This window comes from Mustela nivalis (genome assembly GCF_964662115.1).
Source record: "Mustela nivalis genome assembly, chromosome: 13".
Taxonomy (NCBI): domain Eukaryota; kingdom Metazoa; phylum Chordata; class Mammalia; order Carnivora; family Mustelidae; genus Mustela; species Mustela nivalis.
The window spans coordinates 52,342,809-52,360,242 of record NC_139032.1 but is presented as its reverse complement, the minus strand read 5'-3'; the positions used below and the strand labels follow the sequence as shown (position 1 = coordinate 52,360,242).

Sequence of the window (17,434 nt, the reverse complement as noted above, 5' to 3'; positions counted from 1 at the left end):
TCATTGCTATCTGGATACAAGAAAAAATATTTATCTGAAGAGTATTAGACACCCAATTAACAACTATTGAGTGGCTTCTTAATTTTAGAAAAGGACTTGCTGTTATTGAAGTTTATTAGGAATTTCTTCAGCATTTTATCAGGGTTGTAAATTTCTTCCTAGGAGAAAGATGAGAGTTTCTCTACTCAAGGAAATTGTGTTCCCAAACACATTTGGCACAACTTTTCTTTGTCACTTACTGCAGAAAGAGGATTTATCTTCAAAGAGATCATCAGATGTAACGTTATACTTATAGCCCATCTGTTTTTTTAAATCAGTTTTATTGAAGTATTATTTACATATAGACACTGTACATATTTAAAATGTACATTTTTTAATGTTTTGATGCATCTATACACTCATGAAGCTATCATCACAGTCAAGATATGAACGTTATCAGTCATCCTCAAAAATTTTATTTTATTTTATTTATTTTTTTTTAAAGATTTTTTATTTTATTTGACAGAGAGAGAGATCACAAGTAGGCAGAGAGGCAGGCAGAGAGAGGAGGAAGCAGGTTCCCTACTGAGCAGAGAGCCCGATGTGGGACTCGATCCCAGGACCCTGAGATCATGACCTGAGCCGAGGGCAGCGGCTTAATCCACTGAGCCACCCAGGCGCCCCTCAAAAATTTTATTTTTAATTGATGTCTTAATTTCTTTTTAATTTTTTAAATTTCTCCTTTTTAATTTCTCCTTCCTGCTCTCTCTCCTCACCACCAGGCAAACACTTAAGTGCTTACTGTAATTAACTTTAATTTTTATTTCCTAGAATTTTATATAAATGGATGTAGAGTTTGTACTCTTTTTTTTTAGGGTGAAAGAATCTGGCATCTTTCATGTAGCATAATTATTTTGTGAATCATTAATGTGTATAACAATCCTTCGTATGTAGTAATTCTTTTCTTTTTAATACAGAGTAGAATTCCATTATATGGATATAATACTATTTATTCATTCACTTACTGATGGACATCTAAGTAGTTTCCAGCTGCTGTCTAACACAAAAAATGTGTTCTTAACCGATGTATATAAATCTTTGTATGGGCATGTTTCATTTCTTGTGAAAATAGACCTAGAAGTTGAATGACTAGATCATATAGTTGGTCTCTGTTAAAATTCTTTTAAAAAAAAAAAAAACATTTTATTTATTTATTTATTTATTTGGCAGAGATTGAGAGAGAGAGAGAGATCATAAGTAGTCAGAGAGGCAGGCTTCCCGCCAGAGCAGAGAACCCAATGCGGGGCTCAATCCCAGGACCCGGAGATCATGATCTGAGCTGAAGGCAGAGGCTTACCCCACTGAGCCACCAGGCCCCCCAGCGTGTGTTAAAATTTGTAAGAAACTTCAAACTGCTTTCCACCAGTTGCCAGATGCTGGAGGGTAAGGGAAATAGGACGTTGGTTAAAGGTATAAACTTTCAGTTATAAGATGAGTAAAAGCTAAAGAAATAATGTGTAACGTGGCAATTATAGTTGATAACACTGTATTTTATAATTGGAATTTGCTAAGAAAGTAGAACTTAAATGTTCTCACTAACCCCCTCCTCCTCAAAGAAATATGTGAAGTGGTGGCTGATGTTAACTAACTTCATATAAGAAATCCTTTCACAATATTTATGCATAGCAAATCATCACATTGTATACTTCAAATATCTTATGGTTCTTCCAATGATACCTTCACAGAGCTGTTAAAAAAATAAAAGGAAAGAAAGAAAGAAAAGAAAAGAAAATAACAAAACTGTTGTACCTTTTATATTCGCATCAGTATTATAGGAGTTTGGGGTTCTCCATAAACTTGCCGACACTTGATATGGATGGCCAGCCTTTTTAATTTTAGGTAATCCAACAGGTGTATAGTGGTATCTCATGGTGTTTTGTTTTTTTTTTAGATTTTTTTTAATTTATTTATTTGACAGACAGAAATCACAAGTAGACGGAGAGGCAGGCAGAGAGAGAGAGGGAAGCAGGCTCCCTGCTGAGCAGAGAGCCCGATGCGGGGCTCGATCCCAGGACCCTGAGATGATGACCTGAGCCGAAGGCAGCGGTTTAATCCACTGAGCCACCCAGACGCCCCTCTCATGGTGGTTTTTATTTCCCTTACCTAAGGACTTTACCTAAGGCTATTTTGATGATGCTGAGCGTCATTTCATGTACTGGTTTGTCATCCATATAATTTCTTTGGTAAGTGTCAATTCAAATCTTTTTTTTTTTCATAGTTGAGTTTTTTGTTTTCTTATGATTGAATTTTGAGTTCTTTATATATTCTAGATACAGGTTCTTTATATAACTTTTAAATATTTTAAATATTTCCTCCAGCTTCTGAGATTTTTTTTTCCATTTTCTTAACAAAGCAGAAAGTTTTGAATTTTGAATAATCTAATTTATTTTTATTATTATTTTTTTAATGGATTAGGTTTTGGTATAGTATGTAAGAAATCTTTAACCCAAAAACATAAAGATTTTCCTTTGTTTTCCTCAAGAGGCTTTCTAGTTTTTTCTAGTTTTAGGACTATGATCCTTGAATGAATTTTTCTGTATTATATGGTCTGAGGTAAGAGGTTTTAAAATTATTTTTCTTCTTTCTTTGTGTGTGTGTGTCACACATATGCATGCACACACGTGCACAAATACCTAGTTGTTCTAGAGCCCACTGTTGAAAAGACTATGCTTTCTTCACTGAATTGTCTTTGTATCTTTGTTGAAAACCAATTATCCATCTATATGTGGGTCTATTTTTATACTCTGTTTTGTCCTATTTATCTAGTTGTCTGTTTTCATACCGATCCACTCTTGATAACCTGATAAATGTAGTTTTTTAATAAGTCTTGCAATAAGGTATCATTTGTCCTTCAAACTCATTCTTAATTTTAAAAGATTTTTTGAGGGGGTGCAGAGGGTATTCTAGGCTCTTGCATTTTCATACAAATTTTAGAATTAGTTTGTAATTTTTTAAAAAGATTTTATTTATTCATTTGAGAGAGAGGTAGAAAGCATGAGCAAGAGAGGGGACAGAGGCAGAAGCAGACTCCCTACTGAGCATGGGGCCCATGGGGCTCGATCCCAGGACCCTGAGATCATGACCTTAGCCAAAGGCAGACAGACACTTAACTGACTGAGCCACTCAGGTGCTCCTAGAATCAGTTTGTAATTTCTATTAAAAATATCCCCTGAAGGGTGCACCTGGGTGGATCATTGGTTTAAAGCCTCTGCCTTTGGCTCAGGTCATGACATCAGCGTCCTGGGATTAAGCCCTATATCTGCTCAGCAGGGAGTCTGCTTCCTCCTCTCTGCCTGTCTCTGTCTACTTGTGATTTCTGTCAAATAAAAAAAATTAAAAAATATATCCCACTGAAGTTGTGATAATATTAAAGGATAGATTAATTTGGGGGAAATTGATATTCTAACAATAATGAGCTTTCCAACTCAGAAACACAGTATATCTCTATATTTATATAGGTCTTTAATTTTTGTCAGCAGTATTTTATAGTTTTCACTATACAGGTCTTGCACATATTTTGTGCTAGATTTATCTCCATGTATTTAATGTAATTTTGTGCTATGCTAAATGGTATTGAAGTTTTTTGTAAATTTCAAATGCCTAATGTTTTGTTTCTAGAATATGGAATTACATTGTTGTTTGCATGCAATGCATGTATTATGCAACTTTGTTAAACACACACATTAATCAGTCTTAGTGCCTTTGTGTGGATTCCACTGGATTTTCCCCACATAGGAAATCATATTATCTGTATATAAAGACAGTTTACTTCTTCCTTTTCAATGTGGATGCTATTTATTTCTTTCCTTATTGAGCTGGATAGGATTTGCTTTATAATCTTGGATAGCAATTGTGGGAACTAACATCCTTATATTTTCCTGACCTTAGGGAGAAAGCATCTTTCACTATTGTGATATTTTCTTTAGTCATTTATAGTGTCCTGTATCAGTTGATGAAATTACCATCTGTTCCCTGTTTGCTCAAAGTTCCTTTTACTCAGGAATAGTTGTTGGATTTTGTCAAACACTTATTTTGTGTCTATTAAAATGATTATATGATTTTTCTTTAGTTTGGTAATATAGTTAAAATGGTTGCATTCATTGTTTTTCCCCTCGATTTATTGATATCTTACTGACATAACATTGGAGAAGAAATATGTATTTTTTTGCTATATCAAGAGTTACGAATTTTCATGACAAAGGACATTCCAGATAATTACAAACTTTATCTTATGCTTTTAGAATGTGCAGTGTAACTTTGGGAGATTTTACTCTTTAGCTTGAAATGTTTTTTTTAGTTATTAACTAAGCAGATGTACAGTGTGTGCTCAGGGCAGAAGTAGAGTCAATGCTTTGAAGTTTGGTTACGTTTTTCTGACCTTGGTAAAAATTAAAGTACTGGTTTCATGGAGAGCCCAGGAGAAGGGTGTCAAACATTAAAAGTTGAAAATCTCCTTTATCAATTGTTTAGCTATCCCATTATATCTGGAAGATATTCTCTATGTTCTCCTTAAAAGCATTGATAAGTAGCACAGTTAAGGCATTTGCTGAAATACCTGATCTGCAACTTACTAGATAGACTTTCCATTTTATTGGTGATTTTACTACATGCATCATAATTTCAGACACAATTTTTCTATTTAAATTTCCTTTTTCCTGCCTTCTTCTCTTTTTTGCTATTCTCTTTGATATACTCCATGTTACTTTGACTCAGTCTCCCAAGGGGGTCCTACTACACTTTCTATCAATCTAAAAAGCAAATTTATGTATTGGTCAGAATTTTTAGTTGAAAGTATTAGAAAATGACTCTGGCTCTCTTAAACAGGAAAATAATTTAGGAGGAGATTCAAAGCTCACAAAATAGCATATGGAAAGAAACAAGAAAGCTCGAAAGGCTAGGTGCTGGAAAAATACATAAGGTCACGCTGCAGAAAACCTGTGCTTTAGTCGCTACTGGTATGAGTCTGACCTTAAAATACACACACACACACACACACACACACACACAGATTTTTTAAATCTTTGTGTCATTCTTTCAAACATCCAAGGTGAGGTCATATTGGTTGAGTTTAGCTCACTTTCAAGCCCCTCTCTTTCCCCCAGGTATCAGGGAAAGGATTTCTCTTTTCTCTAAGATTATCCTTACATTAATAATGCAACAGGCAATAATAATGCAATAATTCAAGGTCCATCCTGCTTTCCTAATAAAAGTCAGAGAGCTCAGAGGAAGAGGAGTGTGTCAGTTTCTGAACAGTTGAAAACAAAAACAAAAACAAAAACAAACCAAAAATTATAGTGTCGCTTTCATATTTTATCTCTAGGTACCTGATGTTGGGGTAAAGTAGAATATTGTGCTTAGACCAGGCATTAGAAATAGAAAAGAAAGAGGTGCTCGGTGGCTCAGTCAGTTAAGCTGGACGATCCAACTCTTGATTTTGGCTCAGGTCATGATCTCAGGGTCACATCATGTCCTTGGACTCTGCACTTGGCAGGGAGCCTGCCTGAGTCTCTCTTTCTACCTCTCCCTCTGCCCCTCCCACACTTGTTCTTTCACACATGCACTCATGCTCCCCACTTAAAAAAAATATATATATATATTATATGAGATCACCAAACCCCCTTCATTTCCTGCTCCCCATTCTAGGTACAGTGGCTTCTTATACCAAAGAGAACTTGATTCCTCCTTTCTTATAATTATTTTATAATTGTCTTTCATCATGGTTTCTCTTGAGTCTTAGGGAGTCTCTTTAGTGTTGAAAACAATAAAGCTTTATTAAATAAAGAGAATGATGAAGATCATGTGTATTGAACATTAAAATAATTTTGTAAATATTTGAAGGAAAAATATTGATCATAAAAAGAGATTTCTCAATTTATGCAGTTCATGGGAGAATAATTTTTCTAAAATAGGCTAATTTATTTGAAATTAAAAGAGAAATAAGTTAAAAATTAACAGTTGAAGAAGTACAATGGCAATGTCAAAAATAGGTTTTGTTCTAGGAGAGTGTTTCTTAAACGATAGTATGTGTAAGTATAATCTAGGGAATTGTCACCAGCAGAATTCCTAATCTCACTCCAAAAATGAGGATTTATTAATTCTGGGGTGGAGCCCAAAAATCCACGCTACTAAACATATTCATTGGTGATTTTGATGAGCTGGCCTTAGATGGCTTTTCCCTTTCCCTCTAGAAAGACTGTGGGGAGACGTTTTAACCTACCATGGATTTTGCCAAAATAGCAGTGGGTGGTGACCAGTGATTGTAAGGCAGGATCTCAAACTGGTGGTCAGGCATCAAAACCTGTTCACAGAGGTGTTCTTTCTGACAAAAATAGTTTGTAAAATGTTGTCTACAATGCCCTTAGGCTAAGTTTGCCTCCTTCAGTTAACTGTCACCTGGCTCATTGGCTTCTGGTATGTAAGTTCGCATGTAAGAGGTACACCTGCCCCTGAGACACTTGTTCATGAGCTCCGAGAATTTGAAGAATCACTCTTTTAAACTGGAGAAAACTCTGAGTGAGGTATTTGGACCTTCCAAGGGATGATTAAGTATGCTTGACAAATTTTAATTTGATGAGATCTGCCAAGCTAAGGTCACATTATGAATTTTTTTTCTCCTCAAGTATGACATATTCCAAAGTCAATATAGATTGGGTCCCTGCCCCTCTTCCATGATGGCCGGGTTTACTTCTTTGTCCCCTTCTTTGCCAGACTATGAACAGTACCGGGGCGGGAACTGAGTCTTTGTACTTGTCTTGGGCTCAGAGCCCCGCATATCACACAGAATGCGATGGATGCTTAAATATTTGTTGAATGCAAAGGCAGTAAGGAAGGAAAAGAAGAGAGAGTGAAAGGAAGGATGGGAAGAAAGAAGAAAGAGATGAAGATAATGTGGAAAGGATGAAAAAGAGGAAAGAGGAAAAAAAGGAACAAAGAAGGGAAAACACAGGAGACAAAGTTAAAAGTGCAGAGACAGGTGTCATCTGTAGAAATGTGACTAATTCGATCCCTTGTTTTAGGAAAATACAAGCAAGAATATGGACTACTTGAATGTCAGAGTTTATAGATTGAAATCAAATGCAGAATGAGGTGTCTTTGAGCAAATACAGCAACAAGGAGGAGCATTGTCGTCTGTGAGCATCAGGCACTGTATTCTCAGATATTGATAGGATTGCCCTAAAATTTGTTTTTCCTTACTCAAGGGGCTTCCTGCCTGTCGGGTTTCCAAAGTAAAAATATTAAATGAGTATCTTGGAAGATTATTTTAAGTTTGTAATTACTCATAATGTAGCTAAACATACCAAATGAGCATCCACAAAACGCCAAGGCACTATTTATATTTCAATCTAATCATAGTCTTTGTCACAATCTATCATCACAGTCTTCTCCTTGTGTCTGTATTTTTTTCATTGGGAAAAAAAAATGGCTTGAAAGAGGGAGAGAAAGTTGTCATCTGTTGCTTTCAGAGAATTAAACTCATTTAAAATTGAGTGCTCAGAAATCCTGTTATTTTGTTTGTTGACTTTTGGTATCTCCTTTCTATCTCCTTTCTAAAATAAAGCATGGTTATGTAAAATCCAAGTGAATTGGAAATCTATAAAGTTGTTTAGACACCATGCTAAGTAAGCTGGGTGAGAGCACGGTGTATTAGAAATACAGGTGCATCGTGGGTTTATGTCCTCATCCAGATCCTCCTGTGATCCTAACAACCCCTCGTATGTCACTTCATTTCCCCGAGACTCAGATTTTCATCTATGTATTAAGCAAATCTCTCAAACTCAATTTCTAAGAACGTGGAATCGACAGTACAGCACTATCAATTAACTGCAGTTCAGCTCCATTTTGCAAAGGCTCTATGTCCTTGGACAATAACGTAAACTCTCTGGCTCTTATTTTAATCATCTTGAAGTGGATGTTATTCCATGACTTCGGATGGTTTTTGAGAAATGAGAAACTATACCTAAGATGGCAACAGGCATAGACATTTTTGTTGATAACCCCCGCCTGCTGGGAAATAATCTGTGACTTTTACATCTGACTAAATGAAGAAGAATAAAAGGATCTAGAAGCAGTCATGTTGTCACTAAAAATGGTGGTGCCTTCTCTTTCCCAGTCTCACCTATGAAATGGACCTATTTGAAATTTCTGAGGCAAGGCAGAAAGCCTCACAACTTTGATCATTGATAACCCATTTATTCCTATATTCTTAATGTTTATATTCTTCATGTTTTTGTGGGGGAAATGAGTAACCTAGATACAGAGCTGCAAAATGCATCGAGCTACCCAGGGGGCTGTGCAGCAGGACTCCATGGGGGAGAGGAAGCACATCCCTGAGATGAAGTTTAAAGAGCAACATCTCAACAAGTGCAAATCAATAACCTATAAAGTGAGTGCCTAAGTGCTGAGGGGATCCTTTGGAAAGGTCTCTTCAAAGCAGTAAGATAAACTGAAAGGGTAGTGGTAGCGTGCATAAAGAAAGACAAAGAAGACCAAAAGTCAATTACAAAGCACTTAAGGCCAGACCAAGAAGCAAGAAAATAGTTTGTGAATATTCAAATTTCTTCTACTATTTTCAGATTTTATTTTGGTCCTGTTTGTTTTAAATTCATGGATAACAGTGTTTTATCAACAGGTTCTGTATACCATGCCCCTGCTTGACCTTTTTGAACATTGTCAGAAATTCATTAACAAAATTTAAATCAACATTTTTGAGGTATAATTTACATACAGTATGATGCATTGATTCAAAATTCATTCTTTTGAAGATTTTATTTATTTATTTGACAGAAAGAAAGAGATCACATACAGGCAGAGTGAGAAGGAGAAGCAGGCTCCCTGCTGAGCAGAGAGCCCAATGCGGGGCTCGATCCCAGGACCCTGGGATGATGACCTGAGCCTAGGGCAGAGGCTTAACCCACTGAGCCACCCAGGTGCCCCCAAAATTCATTTTTAAAAGAATACAATTTCAAAAAGAGAGAGAGAGAGAATGGCATTTATATTTGAAAAGGCTTATCCTCAGACAAGTCATCCCAGTAATAAGCCGAGACTCAAAAAACATAAGATGAGAAAATAGAAGAAAATTAAACTGTTTGGAAACCATATTGATTTTTGTAAAACTCACTTAATTTCCAGGAGTCTCATTTAAAGGATTTTCAGTCTCTTTTTTGTTTTCATGTTCCTATTCAATTGCATATTTAAAAAGAGAGAGAGAAGGGAAAAATTTATTTTAAGCATTTTTTTTTTCATGATGAATGTCAGTCATAGAATAAAGTTTCAAATCGATGTCATAGAATCAGTAGTTCTCAGGAATGCCTCGTGGACTTCTCTTTGAGAAAAGCACATGCATTTAATTTTTTGTATTTTATGGATCTTCTTTGAGAAAATACTTGGAGTGGGTTATACAAAAATTGCGTGAAGCAACTTGTTGTACAACAGGCCCTACTCCCACCTGTTAAAACAAGAATCTGAACTAGGATGTAGATTGCACAGGACTGTATGTGATGCCCAGTACACACACCCCGGGGGAGGGACACTGACTCCATGGTGGATGCCAGAAACACTGGGTACTAATTGGTTCGATTTTTCTGAGCTATTTTGACATTTAGTTGACTTATGGGGAAAAAAACCTTCAGAGCGATGCAAAACCATCGCATCCAGTAAAAGCTTTGTATGAGTCAGCTGTATGAATCGGTCATTTTAGATTGTGGCTTTGCCTTTGGCTTATAATGCTGTACTCACTGACAAACTTTATAAAATCCCATGGCCCAGTCATCTAGGAGGAGGATATAAAATAAAGCCAATTATTTTGATTTGGTCCAATGTGACTTCCTTTCTTTGTCACAAATATATGCCAACTAAATCAGAATAGAATAGATGGCAATCATATTTAGGGGGAAATGTGTGTCTTTTCATTTTGTATCTGGCACCAAATCCCTTACCCGGAACAACTGAGGTACTCTATCCAAGTCTGTGAAATGAGTAAGTAGGTTAATGGATAAGTCAGTGATCGATAGTCAGTGAAAAACCATCAATAATGAAAGAAATACACAAAACCTACCCCTTCAAGGAAGGGATCAATAGCATCGTTTTTGTATAATGAAATAAAACCCCTTTTAGGAAGCAAGTAGTTACCCTGATATACTGATTTTTACTCTTTTGTAGTAAGTCGCAGAACTAAAGTTGGAGAAGTCACACCAACAGGCAGGTGCTTCCAGAGCAAGTAGCTTTCAAAATGTTTCCATTTTGGGGAAATCAGTTTGGGAGCTTGGAGATTAGGTTTATAAACACTTCACTATCATTAGGTCCACCAGTGTATGACTTCTTTCAATATCCTACATGACTGCCAAGAGACCAAAAAAAGATTACACTCATGAGAACAGATTTGTTTTGTAAGGAAATTCTTTTGATCATTTTTAGAGCGTACATAAAGTAGCAAAGAAATAGAATGATTTTTGGCATGAATAAAAACATTTTGCATCCGCAAGTTGACCAAGGTTTCAGTTAGCGAATGCCAGAGCTTGGATCAACATACTTGGAACATTCTGGCTTTGAGGGGTATGTGTGTGTATGTGTGTGTGTGTGTGTGTGTTTGCTAGCAGGGCAGAGCTGGGGGATCTAGGTGTGTGGGTATCTATGTGTGTCACTAATAGCATCGACATTCCTGTTCTGAATTGCAGAACGATCACTTATGATCATTCACAGGCATGCATGCCTCTCCTTTTAAGGACTGATTTTGAAGCATTGCATTTTATTCAGAGGTACGCACTTGACGTCAACCTCTTGCCTTCTTACCATTTTTGCTGACATGGCACAAGAGGATCTCTCACTACTGTACCTCTTAACGACATCTCTGCATTGACATCTGGTAATAGGTAAAGCTCCAATCACAGGTGCATGAAGCTGTATCATTTTATGGCTTGTTAAAATCAGATTTTGCACATGTGTCCATGAATCTGCTGCACACAGTCATCCATGCAAGTCCCCCTACAGACTTAGAATGACCTCTCAGCCCTTTCTGTGGCACTCTTTAGAAACTAGTAATAATTCTGGTTTTCTACATGCATAACTAAATTTATTTGTTGTAGCTCAACAATCTGAGAGTTACTTCTGGGAAGCCCAATAAGTTAATCTGTTCACTAGTGTCCTTCTTAACTTCTGTTGAACAGAATTTTTTGTGTGGAAGGAATGAGGCCAAATTGGAGTTGTTGATTGTGCATGAGTGTTTTTTTTTTTTCTCCTTGAATGGAAGTCAAATATACTTATGAAGTTTAAACAGCATATTTCTTATATGGACACAAATAGTGAAATAGTAGATATGTGGTAGATTGTCCCCAAATTTCCTCATCTACTTTCCTGGGTCATGGGCATTTCCTTTGTGCACAAATTCCTCCTACAATGTTTTCCTATTGGTTACTCTTTTGTAGTCTCTGTCTCCATATGGATAAGGTGACTGTTGAATTTGCAGCATCTCATATATGCCCCTCAAAGGCCTTTCTCACATACGAGCCCGTGACGCAAGTTGTATGCAGGGAATGTTGACGCTGGCCAGAGTGTCAGAGCTGACAAAGGAAACTCTCCTTGATCTAAACCATCATGTGGATTTTTCTTTAGCTGAGTTTGGCCCTGTTGAACCATACTGCTCAGTTAGACTGAGAGTAGGCTGGGTAGAGACAGAAAAATATTCTGGGTTCTCCAAGTGGTCACCTACATGAAGGAGAAGGGGTACACACCATAGAAGATGTGAGTTTTAATATCAGTAATGTTTATTTACACTGACAGCTCAAACAGATCAATAATACTGTTAAGAGGAGCGTGCACTCAGCAAAAACACCTTTTGTAGCACATAAACTTCCGTCTTCTGGCTTTAATGTTTATCAGCATCTTGAGAGGCAGTTATAGCCCCTCGCATACTCCTTTATGATTCCGTTATTGATTAAGTAGTGATGCCTGCTGGACCTAGGACATGGTTCACTATTTTTCAATTAAAATGAAGAAATACCGTGTTTGTTGCAGGTTCACTTCAAGCAGTTGGCGTGTGGGACTCTGAGAGATGCTGCTGCCCGTGACATGTTGGGATTACCATGATCAACGACCCAGTTTGGATTTCACCCAGTGGCCAGGAGCTTTGCATGGTGGACAGCAAGGGTTGGATTGTTAAAAAGAGTAAACCAGGTAAGACTGAGGAAGACATCCGATCATTTATTACTTGCTCTCAGGGCTTTCATGCATTGCCAAGAGGTATTGAATAATGTATAGCTTTTCTATTTATTTTCTAAGTCCACTGAACAGGTTGTTGAAGAATGGTACTCCCTTGGATTTAGGAGAATGTGTGTCGTAATAATTGAGTTCATTTTTTTTTCTCAAGAGGAGAGAGGAGTTATTTTAAGATACACATAAAGCTGTACAAGATATTATGGATTCAGGTTAATGCAACAGCCCAAAATTGCAAACTAAGGACTTTTCCCCTTTAAGTAACTCCTCTGAACTGTAATGGGATAAGCAGTTGTACTTTTGAAGATTCTGTAGGGAAAGTGTGGCTGTTTAGTAGTTGTATTTTACATGATATAGAAATGTGAGTGTCATTTTATAGTATATGATCTTATAAATATGCCTCAAGGTTACTCTAATTTAGAAGATAATGCCAACTATTCTACCTCATTTATTTATATTTATCCCTTTAATTTCTGTTCCTCTAAGTATTATTTAAAATGCTGATACAGTGACATACTTTGGTATTACTGTGGCTCCTAGAATTTACGATGTTATGCTTTTATTCAAATATTCTTTTTGCTGCTTTTCTCTATTGCATCCTGGAAACTCTTCTCCACTATTACCCATATTTAGTCAGATCCTCTTTTTTTATTTAAAATTTTATTAACATATAATGTATTATTAGCCCCAGGGATACAGGTCTGTGAATCGCCAGGTTTACACACTTCACAGCACTCACCATAGCACATACCCTCCCCAATGTCCTTAACCCAACCACCCTCTCCCTACCCCCCTCCCCCTGGCAACCCTCAGTTTGTTTCATGAGATTAAGAGTCTCTTATGGTTTGTCTCCCTCCCGATCCCATTTTGTTTCATTTTTTCCTTTCTTACCCCCCAAACTCCCCACTTTGCCTCTCAAATTCCTGGTCAGAGCTTCTTAACTGTCTTCCTCCTCCATAAGATAATTTGAAGGTGTCATCAACAAACACCTGGGAGAACCACAAGTTATTCTTGGGCTCTGACTTAAAGACCATCGAAGCTTTTACAGCTTCTTGGAATTTTATGCACCCCAAACAAGATTTTCTCTAAGTTCAATTACAGAAACAGAAAACATAAGTAAACTTCATTAACTGAGAAAAAAAAAAAAAAAAAAGGAGGGCAATTATTCTGAGTCACTTGACCTCTTTACAAATACAGCTCTCTTACTTTCTGTGACTAAATGGGCCTCAGTCAATAAATTAGAGCTCAAGATAATTATTGGATGTAAAAGAGAACTTCTCAAGTGACTGAGAATAATTGATTCTTTAAAGTTTGATAAATATCCCTCCCAATGCCATAATAACTTATTTGTCTCTAAGATGATAATATCAGGTAGGTAAAAAACTCAAATAGTCACAGATTTCAAATTTGTTAGAAGGAGTTTAGATCACCAGACTCATGGCCCAAACCTTTATTGATGAACTGATTGGTGGACAATTGTCCTGGTTGGTGGCAAGGTTGGTTATCCATATTTAGAAAACTTCTGCTAGTCTGTATCTAAAAGGGACATCAAAATGGGGAATTTGGGGGGAATAAAGCTCAACCTACTTCCAGGCTTTGTAGCATTAAAATCAAGCAACTAATTAAAGCAAGAATGCTTCATGGTAGACTTACATATTCTTAAATGTTTAAGTCTTAGTCTCTTGAGTCCAAAATAAATTTCATCCTGATTGTGTTTACTTCTCTATTTTCAACAAAACTGGGTTGGCTGTTAAACCATCAGACTTAGAAGAAATAGACAAAAGGGAGAAGGATAAAATTAAATCTATTTTGAAGGTAATCATGTGATAATTCAATTATTAGCACTTATTTATAATGTCACATAGGCAAGAACTCTCCTCTACTGTGAGATCAGAGTTTTTATTCTTTAGAATACTTTATCTTTCTGAATTGTATAGGTTATTAATATAGAAAACATATACAAGGGCTTTTGATCTGAGTATTATAAAGAAACATAACATCTTTTCTCTTTGGACAGTCTTTTGCAGTGAATCCTGTTGATTAGGAGGCACAGAGATAGTAACTTCCACTGTTTTGTTTTTTTGTATAAAAACATATGATGTAGAAGGGCCCCAAGAACATAAAAGATTTGACAGTGAATTCATACATTTTCCCAGTTAAAGGTTAACTCTTTAAAAATGAGCAGAAAATTTATACATTATAGCTTTATAGTTTATATTGGTTTTAAATTCATTTTTGTTCTGTGTTATGAGAAGGGCAGTTGCATTTTTTATAGCGATGCATGTTAGCTTTGCCGTAAAGTTAACAGTGTCAAGGCTTCCCAATTCTGCTTCTCAGAAGTTTATAACAAAGCCATAAATATTTGTACTGTTCCTTAGCTTAAAAGCATTTTTTCTTCCTTAAAGCATTTTAAAAGTAAAGGTTTGTGTAGCTCAGGATTATATTTTTGTATGCTTGTATGTAGAAGCAATATTAAGCTAGAAAGACAAAACATAAAAGATGGGATTTTTGGAAGTACTTCTGATAATAGTATGCCCCATGGGACGGGATAGGCAGTCTCCAAGGTGGTTCAGGTACACGGCAGCCTCTGTGTATGCAATGTGTCCCCTACTTTCTGCAGAGAGCAAGAGACATTCTTAGCTGTGCAACCATTCTTATTTTTGAGGTCTCCTGGAAAAAGAACCTTGAGAACTTAAGGAGATAGCTGATTCGGTCTAAAAAGTCTTATATGAATCTTTAATACTTTTTGGCTACATATTTATTGACTCTGTGAACATTCTCCAACCCCATGTAAAGCACTAAGTGTCCAGAAACAAATCAACAACCCTCTCTGCCCTGAGTTCATCTCGCAAAGTGGGACTGCCATGCAACCAGCTCAACTTTAGAGAAAATGAACTAAAAAGTTTAATGATCTATTTCAAACAGAATTCTCCATAAATTAAGATGAGGGGCCGTTAAAACTGATAGTATTAGAAGGTCTTTGAGGCTTAGGAGGCATTTCGGCAGTACAGCTAAAAAGTGGGAAGAATTTTAACTAATGGAAAATGGGTATGACAGCGTTCTAAGCCTGGGGCACAGTATGGCAAAGCCCACCCTAATGTGAAAATAAATGGTACCTTTGGAGAAGGGAAAGCTGCCTCAGAGAGTCAGAACTCATGAGGGAAGAGTCAGAGGATAGAGGTGGGGGCTGGACCTGAATGTTTTGGAAGCAGGGCGGCAGTGTTATAAATAGGGAGGTGATGTGGTCGAATCTGTGCTTAGAGAAAATGACCCTGGCGTTGGGTGGGGTAGGGGCAGGGAAGGTGGGTGCAGAGAGAAACGATAAACTCGGAATAGTCAGTCCCACAAGTACAGAAATGTATTTAGTGCTGTGTCATCAGTGCCTGGTACGGTTCCTGCTCATCCCTGATTCTGTTCGTCTCGGTTAAATGCTGACTAAATCAGTATCTCTCAGTGATCATCCATAACTTCTACATTTGCAACTTTTTTCTGTTTAGAAATGGTTTGAAAGTGCTTCATACAAAGGACGAATATTTAACTTTCACGTTTTTCATCACATACACGGTTACATACACGTGCAATAAACTCTCTGCCAATATGTGTTTGAAATTAAACCTCAGATCCTGTTCCTGAAATTTATGCTTCAATTAAGATGGGGGCAGCTGCTACCCTACTTTATTCCCCTTTTGAGACTTTTATCTCTCAGGCTTTATCCTTCCCTTCATTGTTTTATCATCACATCAATCACTGTTTCTCTCTTTGGGAAGGCAGCGTGCATCACGGGCAGATTTTTATGGCTAGAAAGCAACCCTACCCTACTTGACACGTAGTGCTTACTTAAACCTAATTAAGTAATTCTGCTGAAAGTACCATGTCCTTTCCATCACAATGCACATTTGGCCAAACTGATAGGGAATATTTTAAAGTGGTGGAAAATAGCTGGGGAAGGGAGTCCAAAGAAGACACAAGATGAATGAAAGTGAACTTCAGCCCAACGGTTCTTTGACACCATCCTCTAATGAGTGGGGTGCATTCCCTCTGCTACTGGAAACTCCTCACTCACAGGCTGGCTTTTATCCCAATTATTTTATTGAAAGTTTCCATTGTAGTAAGACTCCCCAGTAGTATACCAGATTCAGTACATTTTGTATGATTGTGTCATCTCTTTACAGAGAAGTTCTCTTATAGTCTGGGAAAAAACCCGAGAATTTCTTTCTAAATATGCATACTTAAGGAAATATAGATATGATTCACTAAACGTAATATTCTTGAGACCAAGGCCTTTGTCTTTCTTCTCTGAGACATCAGTTCCAGAGCCACGTACATTTTCAGTAAACATATCTGATGAGTGAACAAATGAATAAATATCAAAAGTTTGTGCTTCTGATCAAAATTGTAACTGCTGTGTTAACAGTAGGAAGCAGATCTTTCTCTTGTTAGCGAGACCAACTGGCATTTGGTTCTCTTGTCCAGCATCAGATCAAGGCTGTCTTCTTCTCTCATGGCTTCCAATACTACCATTATTTCATAACAGATTTTTAAAATCACCTAATGACAAAATTTTTTAAGGGTATGGAGGATTTAATATAAAGGATCAAGAAAAAACTTATGGAAGTCTTGTTGCCTTTATAAGTAAAATATGGTTCTCTTTCACAAAGCATCACAAATCCGAAATTTTTGCTTCTATAGATCTCAAAAGTTTGGGAGAAAGAGGCACGGTGTTGTCTCTTTCCATGTTGTTGGGTATGGACTTCTCTGGATAGAAGTCACTAGAATACTACTATCCTAGCAAGCTACCCTTTTGTATTTCGTGAAAGCAGGTTACAGCAAATTGTGGTTATAAATATACTATCACATTTAAAGGCACTGGCTTTAAGTAAGGCCTGGATTTGGATCCGAACTCTGACACAAATTCTGTGATCTTGGGCAAGTTACTTATCATCTGAGACCTGATTCACAATTGGTAACATACACATCTTAATAGCTGCCCCATGTACAATTGTGAGGATTAAATGAGATCGGACATATAAAACACTCAGCAGAATATCAGACACAGTATAAATAAGTTGCTGCTATCATTTATTATTATTGATGTTGTTGTTGTTGTTATTATTTATGATCTACAGAGGTAGCAATTCTGCCCAGACATTCATTTCACCCAAATTTCAAAATATTTTACCCTTGGTCC

General features: G+C 36.8%; 1 long non-coding RNA gene across 1 annotated transcript in view; it reads left to right on the top strand.

Moving 5' to 3' along the window:
- LOC309846004 overlaps positions 1–12,202 on the top strand; it is an 853,728-nt gene extending 841,526 nt beyond the window's left edge. The window contains exon 6 of the long non-coding RNA XR_014301672.1: positions 12,049–12,202. This is a non-coding gene — a long non-coding RNA (uncharacterized lncRNA). The remainder of the gene's footprint in view (positions 1–12,048) is intronic.
- The last annotated feature ends 5,232 nt before the right edge of the window (positions 12,203–17,434 follow it).